The sequence below is a fragment of the Lontra canadensis genome, unplaced genomic scaffold (genome assembly GCF_010015895.1).
Source record: "Lontra canadensis isolate GAN:19392208 unplaced genomic scaffold, GSC_riverotter_1.0 scaffold12, whole genome shotgun sequence".
Classification (NCBI taxonomy): domain Eukaryota; kingdom Metazoa; phylum Chordata; class Mammalia; order Carnivora; family Mustelidae; genus Lontra; species Lontra canadensis.
Window position 1 is genome coordinate 10,830,042 of NW_022631006.1, and position 15,384 is coordinate 10,845,425.

The following is a 15,384-nucleotide window of genomic DNA, read 5'->3' on the forward strand; positions in this document are numbered from 1 at the left end:
TGTGCCTGGGGAAATGTGTATCCTTTGCCAGAGAAGGTGCTATCCACAAACCTGAAGCTGAGGCCCTTGAGATGGCAGGGTGTTCACATCTAGAAAGTGAGGACATTGAAACTGACCGTGGAATGTGGCTGTGGGAATTAAGTGAGCTCATGCATGTAAACCTTCTGGCACATGAGGTACTTGCTAAATGATAGCTATTATGAATATGCCCAATATTGTTTTCCTAAGTCCTACTATATCTTCTTCCTCTGGCAGACAGAAGTGGGAGAGGAGGAGGGGAGGTGGCAGGAAGCAAAGCAGAGCTCAGTGGGCAGCCCTAAACAGGTGCTGGCCCGTATGGTCAAACCCTATCCCTAGAACATGCATCTGCAAACCTTGGGCAGGGCTCTGGGTGGCAGCTGGATGAGATTAACAGCAGTGAGAACTAAAAGCAGACTGTATACTCACATCCTCCCAGAGCTGGCCCAGGGAGACATGGGACTTGCATGTAGTTCAGCAGAAATGTAGGCAGGGACCAAACATTTGGCCCCTAGTTTACAAATGAAACTTCAAATAGGAGAGACACAGCAACATAAGACAAAGGGACAGTGCTACCAGACAGCATGCACAGGATGGTGTTACTGTGATGCTCTCTGATTGTTTCAACTTCCAGTAAATATTCAGCCCTTTAAGTAAATGACAACTAGAGCAGGAATGTGAGGATACTGCTGAGTGCCACCAGATTTAACACATCTGAGACTTGGGGATTTGGACTAATGGGCACATAGAAGTTTCTTCTGATTATTTATATAAAGAGATAGTAAGCAAGATGACCTGCAGAGTAAAAAGGGGCAGTAAGTGTGAAGTAGCTGTCTAGGGAGCAGGTGATACAGTAGAATAGCCAGGGAACATGGAGGGCTGCAGATTGTCCATAATTTCAAATTTAAACTGAGTCCAGGCAGTGTGCTTGTGAGTATCTCTCCAATGCTTTGAGGTGTAAAGTCAGTAGAACTTACTATAGTTAGTTAGGGTTTTGTCAGATAAATAATATGAAAGGCAAGAGGGGCAAAGAAATTAAGGGTGTATGCAAGGTTCATGAATGGAAGCTGGGGAAGGAGGGAAGTAAGGATGAGTGGAGGTAAAGGGTGATGAGAGATGTCAGAGTCAATGGATTCTAGGTTCTAGTGGGGTTGAGGACTTTCTTTAATAAAATTTTGGGACTACAAATCTTTTTTTTTTTCCAGGTGTTTAAGAATGAAACATTTCCTTGTCATCTTCTCACATTACCATCTTTATTCCCACTTTTTTTTCTTCTTTTCACAGTTTTCTTCTTTCCAAGTTCATGAGGGGTTGCTACTTGCTTTGCTGAGAAGAGTGCAGATTCTTGTACTCCTGGCAAAGAAGGAGTTAAATGGTGTTATTTGGAAGTCCTTTTACATTATCCAGAGGTGGTTTAGAGATAGGATTATGCTGATGTCCTTTATTTTTCTCCTTAATTTACAAAGCGCTCTCTTATCTCAGACATTCTGGTAGGTTTTTTTTTTTGAATTTTCTAAATAATACAACCTACTACAGAGCAATTTTTTGGGAGAACTGCAATTTGACCCTTAAATTGGGGTAGAATGCTGTAAAAAGCATTTTTAAAGTGCTAAAAAAGGAGCTCCTTGGGGAGCGTAGTCTGCTGAGATTCTGGCTAGAGATTCTGAGATTCTCACCGTCGTGAGATCAAGCCTGGTGCTGGGATCCACCCTCAGATGGGAGTTTGCTTGACACTCCCTCTCCTTCTGCCCCTCCTGCTCCTGGTCTCTTGTTCTCTCTCTCAAATAAATAAATAAATAAATAAATATTTTTTAAAATGCTAAAATATTGTAAAAGTGTGTCTATTTTTAGATTTTACTCCCGACTGCACCATGTTAACTTATTTGGTGCCTCCTTGGGCCCCTCTCCTTCTCTGCTCTTCTTATTTTTTTTTTAATTTTTTTTTATTTGACAGATAGCACAAGCAAGCAGAGCAGCAGGCTGAGGGAAAGGGAGAAGCAGGCTCTCCACTGAGCAGGGAGCCCAATGTGGGGCTCGATCCCAGAACCCTGGGATCATGATATGAGCCGAAGACAGCCGCTTAACCATCTGAGCCACCCAGGCGCCCCTGCTCTTCTTATTTTTGCCCAGCTTTCCTTTTCCTTTCCTAGTGTCCAGCTGTCTGTCCTCCATGGAATGTTGTTGTAGCAGAAATCTCAGACTACACAAAAGCTAAAAATACAGCCAAGACAGAAATTAATACCAGTGTACAGAGACCTTCTTCCTGCTAAACCTATTTCTTAGAGGGTGCTATGCGACTGAGCAAAGTAGAGGAGAGAGAGCAAAAAGCAGACAGGAATGCTAGTGAGGAGAGCAGGAAAGCAGAGAGGGAAGAACAAAGGAGCTGGGAAAGAATCCAGTAGAGAGGAGGAGCACAGAACTCACATAACTCCCCAGACTTTGAAAAGAGGGGAAAGGGACAGTATAATTCCAACAAAACATGAAAGTATATGAAAGGGAGTTTATACAGAAAAGAGCAAAGAGGACGCCTGGGTGGCTCAGTTGGTTAAGAAACTGCCTTTGGCTCAGGTCATGATCCTGGCTGGAGTCCTGTGATGGAGTCCTGTGTCAGGCTCCCAGCTCCATGGGGAGTCTGGTTCTCCCTCTGACCTTTTCCCCTCTCATGATCTCTCTCTCTCACTGTCTCTCTCTCAAATAAATAAATGCAATCTTAAAAAAAAGAAAGAAAGAAAGAAAGAAAGAAAGAAAGAAAGAAAGAAAGAAAGAAAGAAAGAAAGAAAAAAAGAAAAGAGCAAAGAAAGCACAAGAATAAAATTCTTTTCAGGAAGGGGAATATCGGGTTGCATTGCAGGCACTGTGATAAAGTTATGATATAGTGAGAATAGTTTAGTGAGAATATTTGATTCCTACAGCCAGTTGCTGGGAGGAACATGTAAATCACTGTTATATTTGTACTGCAGATAGAATTACCCTATAGCCAATAAAAGAGAGAAAAGGAATTTGCTGCAAATGTGGCTGGGACTCATGCAATTAACACTCAATCCAAGAGATAGAACATGGGAGATGAACTTAGAGGAATACACATTCCCACCTGCATGCTTTCCTTCCCCAAGAAATCAAGTTGCACTCTGCAGTAACTTAGAAGGAGGAGTTTTAGATGGACACTTGGTATGGGAATTGGAAGAATGAAGGAATTGGAGGAGAAATCACCACTAAGGCATAAGCTGGGATTCACTGGGGGAGTAGGGTGGCCTACATGGAGCAGCAATACTATTAGGGACTAGATTCCTTCTAGTGGAGTTTCTTGAGCAGGGAAACTTCTAATACTTCTAATACCTAGGCTATCTGTAATTAAAGGAAGCTAAACAAGCCTATTTGTAGACCTAGTTTCCCATGGAAATATCACTACCCAACCTTGAATCTCTTTTGACATGTGGTATGTAAGATGAGCCTAGGTAAAGACAGTAACCTTTCTCTGAGCCTGGGTAAAGACACTGGCACACCATATTATGTCCTGGTCTCCCACCCCCACAGGACTATTTCAGAAACTAATATTAGAGGTCACAACCAGGATAGTGAGCTAAGGTTGGGAGAATTATATCCTGTATCTCCAAACTCTCCAGGGAACAAAACCACAGACGTAAACTATCTCTGTTTCACATTGCAAAAGTACCTCATGACTCAACCTGTTGTTGTTGTTGTTTTTTTCTTAATTTGTCCTTCTTTTTCTGATCACATCCATCTCATCTCAGGTAATCTTTGTTACCCACTGAAAGCACGAGAATTGGTTTCCTGCATAATGTTGTTTTGAGATTCACCAAGTTAATTTCATTCCTACTTTGTCTTCCCTGAAATCGGCCCCTTTATGCAAAATTGAATGTAGATGCCTTATGTACAGATTGATCAAGTTGCCAGTGAAAAGAGAGGGTCTCTTTTGTTGGCTGGGGAGACTAGACTTTCTTTCCCATGTAGTTCAAGTAACTCTCCCAGCTGCCAGACCTCTAGGTAGTTTTCACAGTCATAGACTCTCTCCTTATGCCCTGTGGCCAACAAAAAGAGAAAACAAAAACTCTAGGCCATTGGCCTCAAAACTAGGATGATGATTTCTGAGGTCTAGCTTCACTTGTAGGTTTAAAATCCTAAATCTGTGGCTTCTACCTTCACATCCATCCAAACAATAGAAGCAAAATTCATCACTCCATTTTACTAGGGCATTATGTAAGGGAAAGCACAGAGGGAAAACTAAAGTCTTTTGCCTTGAGAGCAAAATGCTCACCTTCCACTTCAAATAGGGCCAGTGAGACTGAGCAGAAAACATCTCCATAGCTACCTGCCAGGTGTTATAACAAACGAAGGCAGGAATAGATCCTTTGTATAAATCAGGATTGTTCTCATTCTTGGAATGGGACACAAGTGTAGGAGAGCCAGTCTTGGACCTAGAAATACTCAAATATCAGAAAAACAAGTAAGTAGTTCCCCACCGTGTTATGGGGCTTAGAGAGGTTTATCTTTTTGTTTGTATGGAAAAATTAAAAGAATACCAAGTTATATTTTGTGTACATATCAATTACCAAATAATATGCCCTAAATACAGTCCATCATATTTCCTTTGATCTTTGAAATAGGCAAGTAGGTTTCATTTTCAGGAGCTCTCCTTAGCAAAAATATGCTCCCAGCATTATGTCCCCCCTTCACTACCTGACTCTTATCTATTTGCTCTTAACTTAATAGGTTTATAATTTAACTCTTCCTGTTTCTTTTATTATAAAAGAAATTTGGAAGAACCAAAGGTATATAAAAGAAATGCATTGTTTTAAAGTAACAATAAAGGTCATAACTTGCAGTCAATAAAAATGCTTTTCTTCCTATTCCAAACCTATAGAGATAAAGCACAACAATAACAAAACAATTAAATACATAGGTAAGATCAAAAGCAAGAGAAAGGAGTCTCCAGATGCCAGAACTGAAGCAGAAATTAAAAGGTGAGGGGAAAAAATGAAACGAGATGGGATCTGAAGGGAAACAAACCATAAAAGATTTAATCTCATGAAACAAACTGAGAGTTGCTGGGGGTAGGGGGTAGGGATAGGGTGGTTGGGTTATGGACATTGTGGAGCATATGTGCTATGGTGAGTGCTGTGAAATGTGTAAGCCTGATGATTCACAGACCTATACCCCCAGGGCAATTAATACACTATATGTTAATTTAAAATTTTTTTTAAAAAAAGAAAAGAAACTAAAAGCCATAACAGGAAGCAAGACAGCAGCAAGGAGCCAAACTGCCAGGTGCCTTTGCATAAATCAGAGCATAGACCACCCTCTGAGTAGATTCACCCTTAGGGTGCAGAACTTGCTGAGTTCTGAGTTCTTACTGAGTTCCACCCTCTTGTCCAAATGCCCTTGTATAGGGCATAACCTGCCCAACTGTACCCAGTGGCCCTGATAAGTGGGAAGAAGCTACAACACTCAGAGAGGTTTTGAAATTGGAAATAGGTCTTAGAAGCTGAGGGATAGAGTTGGGGTTTTTTTTCAAATACATTTAATTTAGTTGAGAGAGAGAGAGTGCACGCACACAAGAGAGTGGGAAACACAGATGGAGAGGGAAAGAAGCAGCCTCTGCACTGAGCCAAAAGCCCAAGGCAGCTGGATCCCATGATCCGAGATTGTAACCTGAGCCAAAGTCAAGAGTCAGACGCTCAACCACCTGAGCCAACCAGATGCCCCAAGGATAGAGTTTAAATGCATATATGAGGAAAGGACGCTAAGCCTTAAGTCCACAAAAGAAAGCAGGCTGATTGTACACCCTTGCTCATAGTAACATTATTCTCAATAGCCAAAAGGTGGAAGCAACCCAAGTGTCTGTCGAGAGATGAATGAACAAAACAAATGTAGTATATACATACAATAGACTGTTATTTAGCCTTAAAAAGGAAGAGAGTTCTGACACATGGACAAATCTTGATGACATTATGCTAAGTAAAATAAGCCAGTCACAGAAGGACAATACTTGTTGATTCCACTTATATGAGATACTTAAAATAATCAAATTTATAGAGATAAACAGTAAAATGATAGTTTTCAGGGACTGGGGGGTGGAGAAAGAATGAGGAGTTATTGTTTAATGGGAATGAAATTTCACTTTGGGAAGATAAAAGTTTTGGAGATGAATGGTGGTGATGGTAGCACAAAAATGTGAACATACTTAATGCCTCCTTCTGCTTGCGCTCTTTCTTTCTCTCTCTCAAATAAATAAATAAATCCTTAAAAAAATAATAAATTTAACCAAGAAGTTGAAAGACTTGTACTCTGAAAACTATAAAACACTGATGAAAGGAATTGAAGGTAACACAAAGAGGAACATACTTCATGCTCATGGATTGGAAGAACAAATATTGTTAAAATGTTCTACTCAAAGCTATCCACAGATTTAAAGTAATCCCTTACAAAATACCAACAGCATTTTTCACATAATTAGAACAAATAATCCTAAAATTTGTATAGAATCACAAAAGACCCTGAGTAGCCAAAGCAATCTTGAAAAAGAAAAGTAGACTGAAGGTATCACAGTCTGAGATTTCAAGATATACTACAAAACTGTAGTAATCAAAACAGTAACATACCAGCACAAAAATAGGCACATAGATCAATGGAACAGAATAGAGAGCCCCAAAATAAACCCACAATTATGTGGTCAATTAATCTTCAACAAAGGAGGCAAGAATATTCAATGAGAAAAAGACAAGTCTCTTCAAAAAATGGTGTTGGGAAAACTGGACAGCTACATGCAAAAGTATGAAACCTGACCACTTTCTCACACCCTACACAAAAATAAACTCAAAATGGTTAAAGACCTGAATATGAGACCTGAAATCCTAAAACGTCTAGAAGAGAGCACAGGCAGTAATTGCTCTGACGTTGGGCATGACCACATTTTTCTAGATATATTTCTTGAGCAAGGGGGAAGAAAAGGAAAAATAAACCATTGGGACCATATCAAAACACAAAGTTTCTGCAGAGTGAAGGAAGCAATCAACAAAACTAAAAGACAACCTAGTGAATGAGAGGAGATATTTGCAAATGACATATCTGATAATGGGTTTGTATCCAAAATATATAAAGAACTTCTATAACTCACTATCCAAAAAACAAATAATCCAATTAAAAAATGGGCAGAAGACATGAAGAGACATTTGTTGCAAAGAGGACATACAGATATCCAATAAAAAAAAATTCAACATCACTAATCATCAGAGAAATGCAAATCAAAACCACAATGAGATATTACCTCATACCTGTCAGAATAGCTAAAATCAAAAACACAAGAAACAAGTGTTGATAAAGATGTGGAGAAAAAGGAACCCTTGTGCACTGTTGGTGGAAGTGCAAACAGTACAGATACTATGGAAAATAGTACAGAGTTTCCTCAAAAACTTAAAAATAATTTTACCATATGATCCAGTAATTCCACTACTGGTACTTGTCCAAAGAATATGAAAACACTAATTCAAAAAGATATATGCACCCCTATGTTTTTTGCAGCATTATTTACAATAGCCAAATTATGGAAGCAGCCCAATTGTTCATCAATAGGATAAATGCATAAAGAAATGTGGTATATATCCACCATGGAATATTGCAAATCCTGCATGATCTCACAAATGTGTAGAATTTAAGAAACAAAACAAGCAAGGGAAAAAAAGAGATACAAAACAAAAAACAGACTCTTAACCATAGAGAACAAACTGATGGTTAATAGAGGAGAGAGGTAGGTGGGGGGATGGGTGAAATAGATGAAGGGATTTAAGAGTACATTTATCTTGATGAGCACTGAGTACCATAGAATAGAATGTTGAATCACTATTTGTACACACTAATATAACACTGTATGTTAGCTATACTGGAATTAAAATTTAAATAAATAAGTTTCTCTGAAGAAAAAAGGATACGAAAACACTAATTCAAAAAGATATATGCACTCTTATATTTATTGCAGCATTATTTACAATAACCAGATTATGGAAGCAGCCCAATTTCATTGATAAATTAATGTATAAAGGTGTAGCATACAGTGGAATATTACTCATTTAAAAAGAATGAAATCTTGACATTTGCAACAACACAGATGGACCTAGAGTGTATAATACTAAGCCAAATAAGTTAGAGAAAGGCACGTACTATATGATTTCACTCAAATGTGGGATTTAAGAAACAAAACAAATGAGCAAAAGGGAAAAAAAAAAAGAAGAAGAAGAAAGGCAAACCAAGAAACAGACTTTTAACTATAGAGAACAATCTGACAGTTACCAAAGGGGAGGTGGGTGGGGGATGGGTGAAATGGATGATGGGAATTAAGGAGGGCACTGTGTTGAGCACAGAGTATTGTATGGAAATGTTGAATCACTATATTGTACACTTGAAACTAATATAACACTATGGGATGCCTGGATGGCTCAGCAAGTTGGGCATCTACCTTTGCCTCAGGTCATGATCCCAGGGTCCTGGGATCGAGTCCTACATCCTGCTCCTTGCTCAGCAGGGAATCTGCTTCTCCCTCTGCCTGCTGCTCCCCCTGCTTGTGCTTGCTTGCTCTCTCTCATAAATAAATAAAATCTTAAAGCATATATATATATATATATATATATATATATATATAACTCTGTGTTAACTAACTAGAATTTAAATAAAAACTTTAAAAATTTTTTAAATTATAAAACAGAATTAGAAAATCTCTAATATTCAGTTTAAGGAAATAGTTGATACAGATAGAGCTCATCAAAGAATGAAACCACTAAATATATGGTTATTGGGTTGGAGAACTTTAAAATGGAAAGCTCAGACTGTCACCAACTGAACCTACTGATTAATCTTAGCATCACTAGTAATGACACAATCAGACATGCAAGTCTCCTGATTTGATACAATATGACACCAACTCTGAAGTATTTTTGTCAAAAATATTGAGACTGAGACTGACTTTGCCTCTTAACCTGGTTTCCAATGACGAGAAAAACTGATAGAGGAATAAGTTAGATGATCCCATAAGGAGATAGGCAAATTCAGAATGTGGGACATTCCAGGGCGCCTGGGTGGCTCAGTGGGTTAAAGCCTCTGCCTTCGGCTCAGGTCATGATCCCAGGGTCCTGGGATCGATACCCGCATCAGGCTCTCTGCTCAGCAGGGAGCCTGCTTTCTCCTCTCTCTCTGCCTGTCTCTCTGCCTACTTGTGATTTCTGTCTGTCAAATAAATAAATAAAATCTTAAAAAAAGAAAAAAAAGAATGTGGGACATTCCACAAGACAATTTATCTAATTTGTTCTGTAAGTTAATGTCACATTAAAAAAAAAGAAAAGAAAAGAAAGGCGGGGGGGGGACGCTGGGTGATTCAGTTGGTTAAGTGTCTGACTCCTGATTTTGGCTTAGATCATGATCTCAGTGTTGTGAGATCAAGCCCCAAAACTGACCTGCATCAGATTGGCGCTGGGCATGGAACCTACTTAAGATTCCCTCTCTCTCCCTCTCCTTCTCCCTCTCCCCCCTCTATAAAATAAAAAAATAATAATAATAATAAATAAATTTAAAAAGGAGGACTCAAGTAGATCAGTATTCTCACAAGAGATGATTTTGTACTGGGAGGAACATTTAACAATTTCTGGAGACATTTTGGATTGTCTTAATGTGAGTAGTGCTACTGGAATCTAGGAGGTAGAGGCCAAAACGCTGCTAAACATCCTGCAATGCATAGGAAACACCACATACCAAGAATGATCTATTCCAAAATGTCAAAATGTCAGTGGTGTCAATTTCCTGTGCTAAAGGTAAATGAAAAGATGCAATAATCTGATTTAGTCTGTGGATCTTATTTGGATCCTGATTTGAAGAAACCAAACCACAAGAAGACATTTTTGAGACAATCAGGAAAATTTAACTATAAGTTGGGTATTCAAGGATACTGAAGAGTGATTGCTGAGTATGATACTGGTATTGTGTATGGTATGTGAGAAAATGTGCCTGATTTTCAGAAATGCATACGGATATATGTAGGGATAAAATGGCATGATGTTTAGGGCTTTCTTTAAAAGATTTCAGCCAAACAAAACAAAACAAAACAAAACACATAATACTCTTGACAAACTATTGTTAAGTCTAGAATCTTGGTGATAGCTTTGTGAGAGTTCCCTACATATGTGTGTATATTTGATAAAATGTTTCATTCAAACACATTTCTTCAGAAAGAAGGATTTAGGGGCCCCTGGGTGGCTCAGTCATTAAGTATCTGCCTTCAGCTCAGGTCATGATCCCAGGGTATTGGGATTGAGCCCCACATCGGGCTCCCTGCTCCACGGGGAGCCTGCTTCTTCCTCTCCCACTCCCCCTGCTTGTGTTCCCTCTCTTGTTGTGTCTCTCTCTGTCAAATAAATAAAATATTTTTAAAAAGAAAAGAAAGAAGGATTTAACGCAACAGGAAAAAAGAATAGACAAGAAACGATGAATGTTATTCATGGAGGAATCCTATTGGACTGTGAGGACCCTTGTTCAGAAAGGAAAGCACATTGTAAAGAAGCTGGTGCCTATACAGATCCTGAGATGAGTTGCATGGTGGCCAGGTACTTTCAGTCACAACTCAGTGAGAAGAAATAAGATCTCCTTGCTCAATGAAAGATAACATCTGAAAAAAGTATTTTAGTGGGTTCATTCTAGTTCAGAAGCTATGGTTACACATATTTGCTGAAGAACAAGATTTTTCTCACTTTATTTTTGTAGTAGAGGCTTTTGAAAAATTGGAATACTCTAAGAATTTTTAGTATCAGGAAAACCACTGAGATAACAAAGAGGGAATCTTCTAGTGTGCCTCTTGTTTCTCCATATCTTCAAAGAGACTATCATTTTTTTTTTTTTTACATCTCAGTTAATTTGATGACTGACTTCTCAGAATATTAGGGACAAGATGAGTTTTCTATCTGTGAGTTTCTTTAGCTTGTTATTTTTTTAAATTTTTTATTTCTATTCAGCGTAACAGCTTGTTATTATTGCAAAGTCCAGACACCTCATATGACCTCATTAGTGTGGGTGCAGTGATGGGTGTGTACCTCATGATTGGTAGTGACATTGGTGGAAAGTCAAAGCCATACTTGCACTGACCAAATAGAATTCTACTGTCTGCTGGAAAGTAACTATGGAAAAAATCACTCACTTGTATTGCAGAGGTAGGGACCACAATATGAGTGATTTTCACTGGCTGTAGTGGGTTGGATGATGCACTCTCCAATGAAATATCCAAGTTTTAATCCATTGTACCTGTGAATGTAAACTTATTTGAAACAGGGTCTTTGCAGATATAATTAAGAATCTTGGGGTAAGATCACCCTAGATTTAGGATGGACCCTAAATCCAATGGCTATGTCCTTAAAAGATAAAAGAGAAGAAAAGTATAAACCCAAGAGGGACACAGGGGGAAAGCTGTGTGAAAATGGAAGCAGATATTGGAGTTATGCAGCTACAAGCCAAAAGATGGCAAGGATTGCTAGTTGCCACCAGAAGATAAGAGCAAGGCATGGAATGAATTCTCTTTCAGAGCCTCCAAGAGGACCCAACCCTCTCAACACTTTGATTTTGGACTTCTGGCCCCAAGACTGTGAGTGAATAAATTTCTGTTGTTTTAAGTCACTGCATTTGTGGTAATTTCCTATGAAGATCTGGGAAACTAATATAATTGATGGGGGTAGATTCTCACAGAAATAACCTGACGAATTCAAAGAAATGATTCAAATTCTCAGATGGCAGAGGCACCTGGGTGGCTTGATGGGTTACTCTTCTGCCTTCAGCTCAGGTCATTATCTCAGGGTTCTGGGATCGAGTCCTGGATCAGTCTCTCTGCTCAGCGGGGAGCCTGCTTCCCCCTCTCTCTCTGCCAACCTCTCTGCCTACTTGTGATCTTTCTTTCTGTTAAATAAGTAAATAAATGAAATTTTAAGAAAAATTCTCAGATGGCCTTAATTTGATTATTCATTCATTCATTTTTCTCATTTATTCATTCATTCATCAAATATCCACTATTGGCATATTTGGCCCCAAAATATAAACTGGGACTTTTTAAATTTTTTGACACATTCTTGTCCAAGTAAATTTGGTTACTGCTAACTTCTTAGGTGGGGGAATTTTTATTGTAGATATTTTGCACTCTACTTCAAAAGGGCTGTTATTTCTGGATTCCTGTAAGTTACCTTTGCATTCTGCCCAACAGTTGGTCAACAAATGGCAATAACAAAAAGTAAAGTGAGACTTCTCTGTTTTCTCAGAATTTTATCTAAGGCCACAAAGTTGAAGATGCATGGCAATAAATACTTCCACATTGGGAGGATAAGGACTAGATTCATCTTTGCAGGATCAACAAAAAGATAAAATCCTTATCACACATAATCTACATATAAGAAAAGAATTTGCTTTTAAAAAAAGAGTCTTGGGGCTCCTGGGTGGCTCAGTGGGTTGAGGCCTCTGCCTTTGACTCAGGTCATGATCCCGAATCCTGGGATCAATCCCCTCATCGGGCTCTCTGCTCAGCAGGGAGCCTGCTTCCCTTCCTCTCTCTCTGCCTGCCTTTCTGCCTACTTGTGATCTCTGTCTGTTAAATAAATAAATAAAATATTTTTTAAAAATTAAAAAAAAAAGTCTTTGAAAGGGATTCAAAGAAGCAAAGGATATTGGGATTTTTTTTTCCTCTTAGACGCTTTACAGCTGTGCTACATGTATGTTGCACAACTACAGGGGGCACCATTCACTCTACAGCCATGAGATTTATATAGTGTAATAACAATTTTCCAGCAGATGGCGGTAAAGTATCTGGAGGAATAAGGTCCTTTCCTAACTCACACAAAGTCATATAGGCTAGTAAAAGCTCTGCTCTTTTACCTTCTCCTCCACACTCCCTCAAGTCAAGTACACAGAATTCCAGGACAATCTTCACAGATGTTGGAATTGCCTGAAACAGGTGGCACTACCATCTCATTCCTTGGTTGAAAGCTGGCTGAGTTACAGAAACTCTTGGGCCTACCCCAGGGTACTTACTACCAGAGCAGAGCAGGGAGGCCTGAGAGAGCTTGACAAGGATCTCAGAAGTCTTTGACTTAATGCCTGTTCTTATCTGGAGAAGTTTGAAGGCAGGAGACTGGCTAGAACCATTATGACATCAAGAGAAGGAGAGGGGAGTTAGAGTTAGTTGCACTGCACTACAAACACTTGGCATGTCAAAAGTGCACGAATTCCTTGAGCCAAATGGACACCTGACTATAGGTAGCCAGGTGTGAACTCTCTGAAAGAACCTTGTCTGAGGAAACTACCTCTGATTGACAGCTGCCACACCCTCTCACCCCCTCATCCCCCACCTCCACCATCCCAAAAAGAGATGTACAACTAGAGGACAGAAAAGGTGAGGGGAGATCACCAAAGGTTACCCAGAGGAAAGATTACCTTTGGCATAAAAAGGTATGTGCAAGTCCATCACAGTTTTGCCAAAGAACCCATAAAAGTGTTCCACAAAGGAGAGACATTTCCACAACTGTAAGAAAACTATAAATCGCACCAGCCTTTGCCCATTTACCTGTTATCCATTCATCCCTCCCAACCCCAGAAGAGCCAGAAGCTGAAAAAAAAAAAAAAAAAGCAGGCAGAGAAGGAAAAGTAAAAATGAAAAAACACATTCTACCTCCCTTTCCTCAATGTGGGTTCCCAATTTACCAGTCAAGCCTAAGGAATTGCTACTCCCGTATACACTTTTGTTCTGTCTGAAGAGAACCTAGATTTTTATGTGGTCTCTCCCCCATGCAACTCACGTGCATTAGGGGAAGTGAAACATCTGAACGACAGCAACCCACTCTGTACCACCCCAACACTAGTTCTTATACTCTGACAACTATTAAACATAGTTCAAAGAAACTTTTAAAGATCTAAATAAATGGAAAGACATCTCATGTTCATGGATCAGAAGGCTTAATATTGTTAAAAGAAAGCAATTCTCCTCAAATTGATCTACACCTTTAACACAATTCCTCTCAAAATCCAAACTGGCTCTTTTGTAGAAATTGACAAGTTGATCCTAAATTTCATATAGAAATATAAGGAACCCAGAATCACCAAAACAAGCTTAAAGGAGAATAAAGTTGGAGGACTCACTCTGATTTCAAAATTTACTACAAAGCTACAGAAACCAAGACAGTGTGGTGCTAATATAAGAAGAGGCATATTGATCAGTGAGGTAGAACTGAAAGCCTAGCAATAAAACCCTCACATTCACAATCAATTGACTTCCTCCAGGATGCCAAAACAATCCAATCTATTCTTGGAAAAGAATAATCTCTTCAACAAACCGTGTTGGGATAACTGGATATTCTCATGCAAAGAAGTAAATTGGATCCCTTCCTCACATCATACACAAAATTTAGTTTAAGATAGGTCAGAGACACAATTACAAGAGCTAAAATTATAAATTTCTTAGAATAAAACATAGAGGGGCACCTGGATAGCTCAGTCAGTTAGGCATCCAACTCTTGATTTCAGCTCAGGTCATGATTTCAGTGTCATGAGATTGAGCCCTATGTTGGGTTCCACACTGGCTGTGGAGCCTGCTTAAGAATCTCTCCCTCTGTGTCTGCCCCTCCAACCCCTCTGTCCCTCCCTCTAAAAAAAACGACAACATGGGGTAAATCTCCATGACCTCAGATTTGGCAATGATTTCCTAGGTATGATACCAAAGCACACATGACAAAAGAGAAAAATAAATAAATTGGGCTTCATCAAGATTATAAACCTTTGTGCCTCAAAGGATATCATCAAGAAACTGAAAAGACAACCCACAAAATGGGGGAAAGTATTAGCAAATTCTGTATTTGATAAGGAACTTGTGTCAAATATATAAAGAACTCTCAACAACTTGATAAGAAGAAAACCCAATTTTAAAATGGACAAATAATAAGCTTTGCGCAGTGGCAGTATCATAGCCAATGAGGTTTATCCGAGGTGTGATTATTGCTAATTAAAATGGACAAATAATATTAATAAACATTTCTCCAAAGAAGACAAAATGATCCATAAACACATGAAAAGATGCTCAATTATCATTAGCTTTGTGGAAATGCAACTTGCATATGGAAATACAAATCAAAACCACAGTGAAATACCACTTCAAAATATTAGGGAGGCATTAGGGAGGCACCTGGGTGGCTTAGTTAAGCGTCTGCCTTTGGCTCTGATGGTAATCTCCGGGTCCTGGGGATTGAGTCCCACATTGGGCTCCCTGCTTGGCCAGAAGTCTGTTTGTCCCCCTGCTCCTCCCTCCGGCTTGTTCTCTCAAATAACACGGAGGACATAGGGAGA

General features: G+C 39.2%; 1 non-coding gene across 1 annotated transcript; it reads left to right on the plus strand.

Annotated features, from left to right (window-relative positions):
- Positions 1–14,982: 14,982 nt before the first annotated feature.
- Positions 14,983–15,117, plus strand: LOC116867557. Its single transcript, XR_004382608.1, has one exon. It is a non-coding gene; the product is annotated as a U4 spliceosomal RNA (small nuclear RNA).
- The last annotated feature ends 267 nt before the right edge of the window (positions 15,118–15,384 follow it).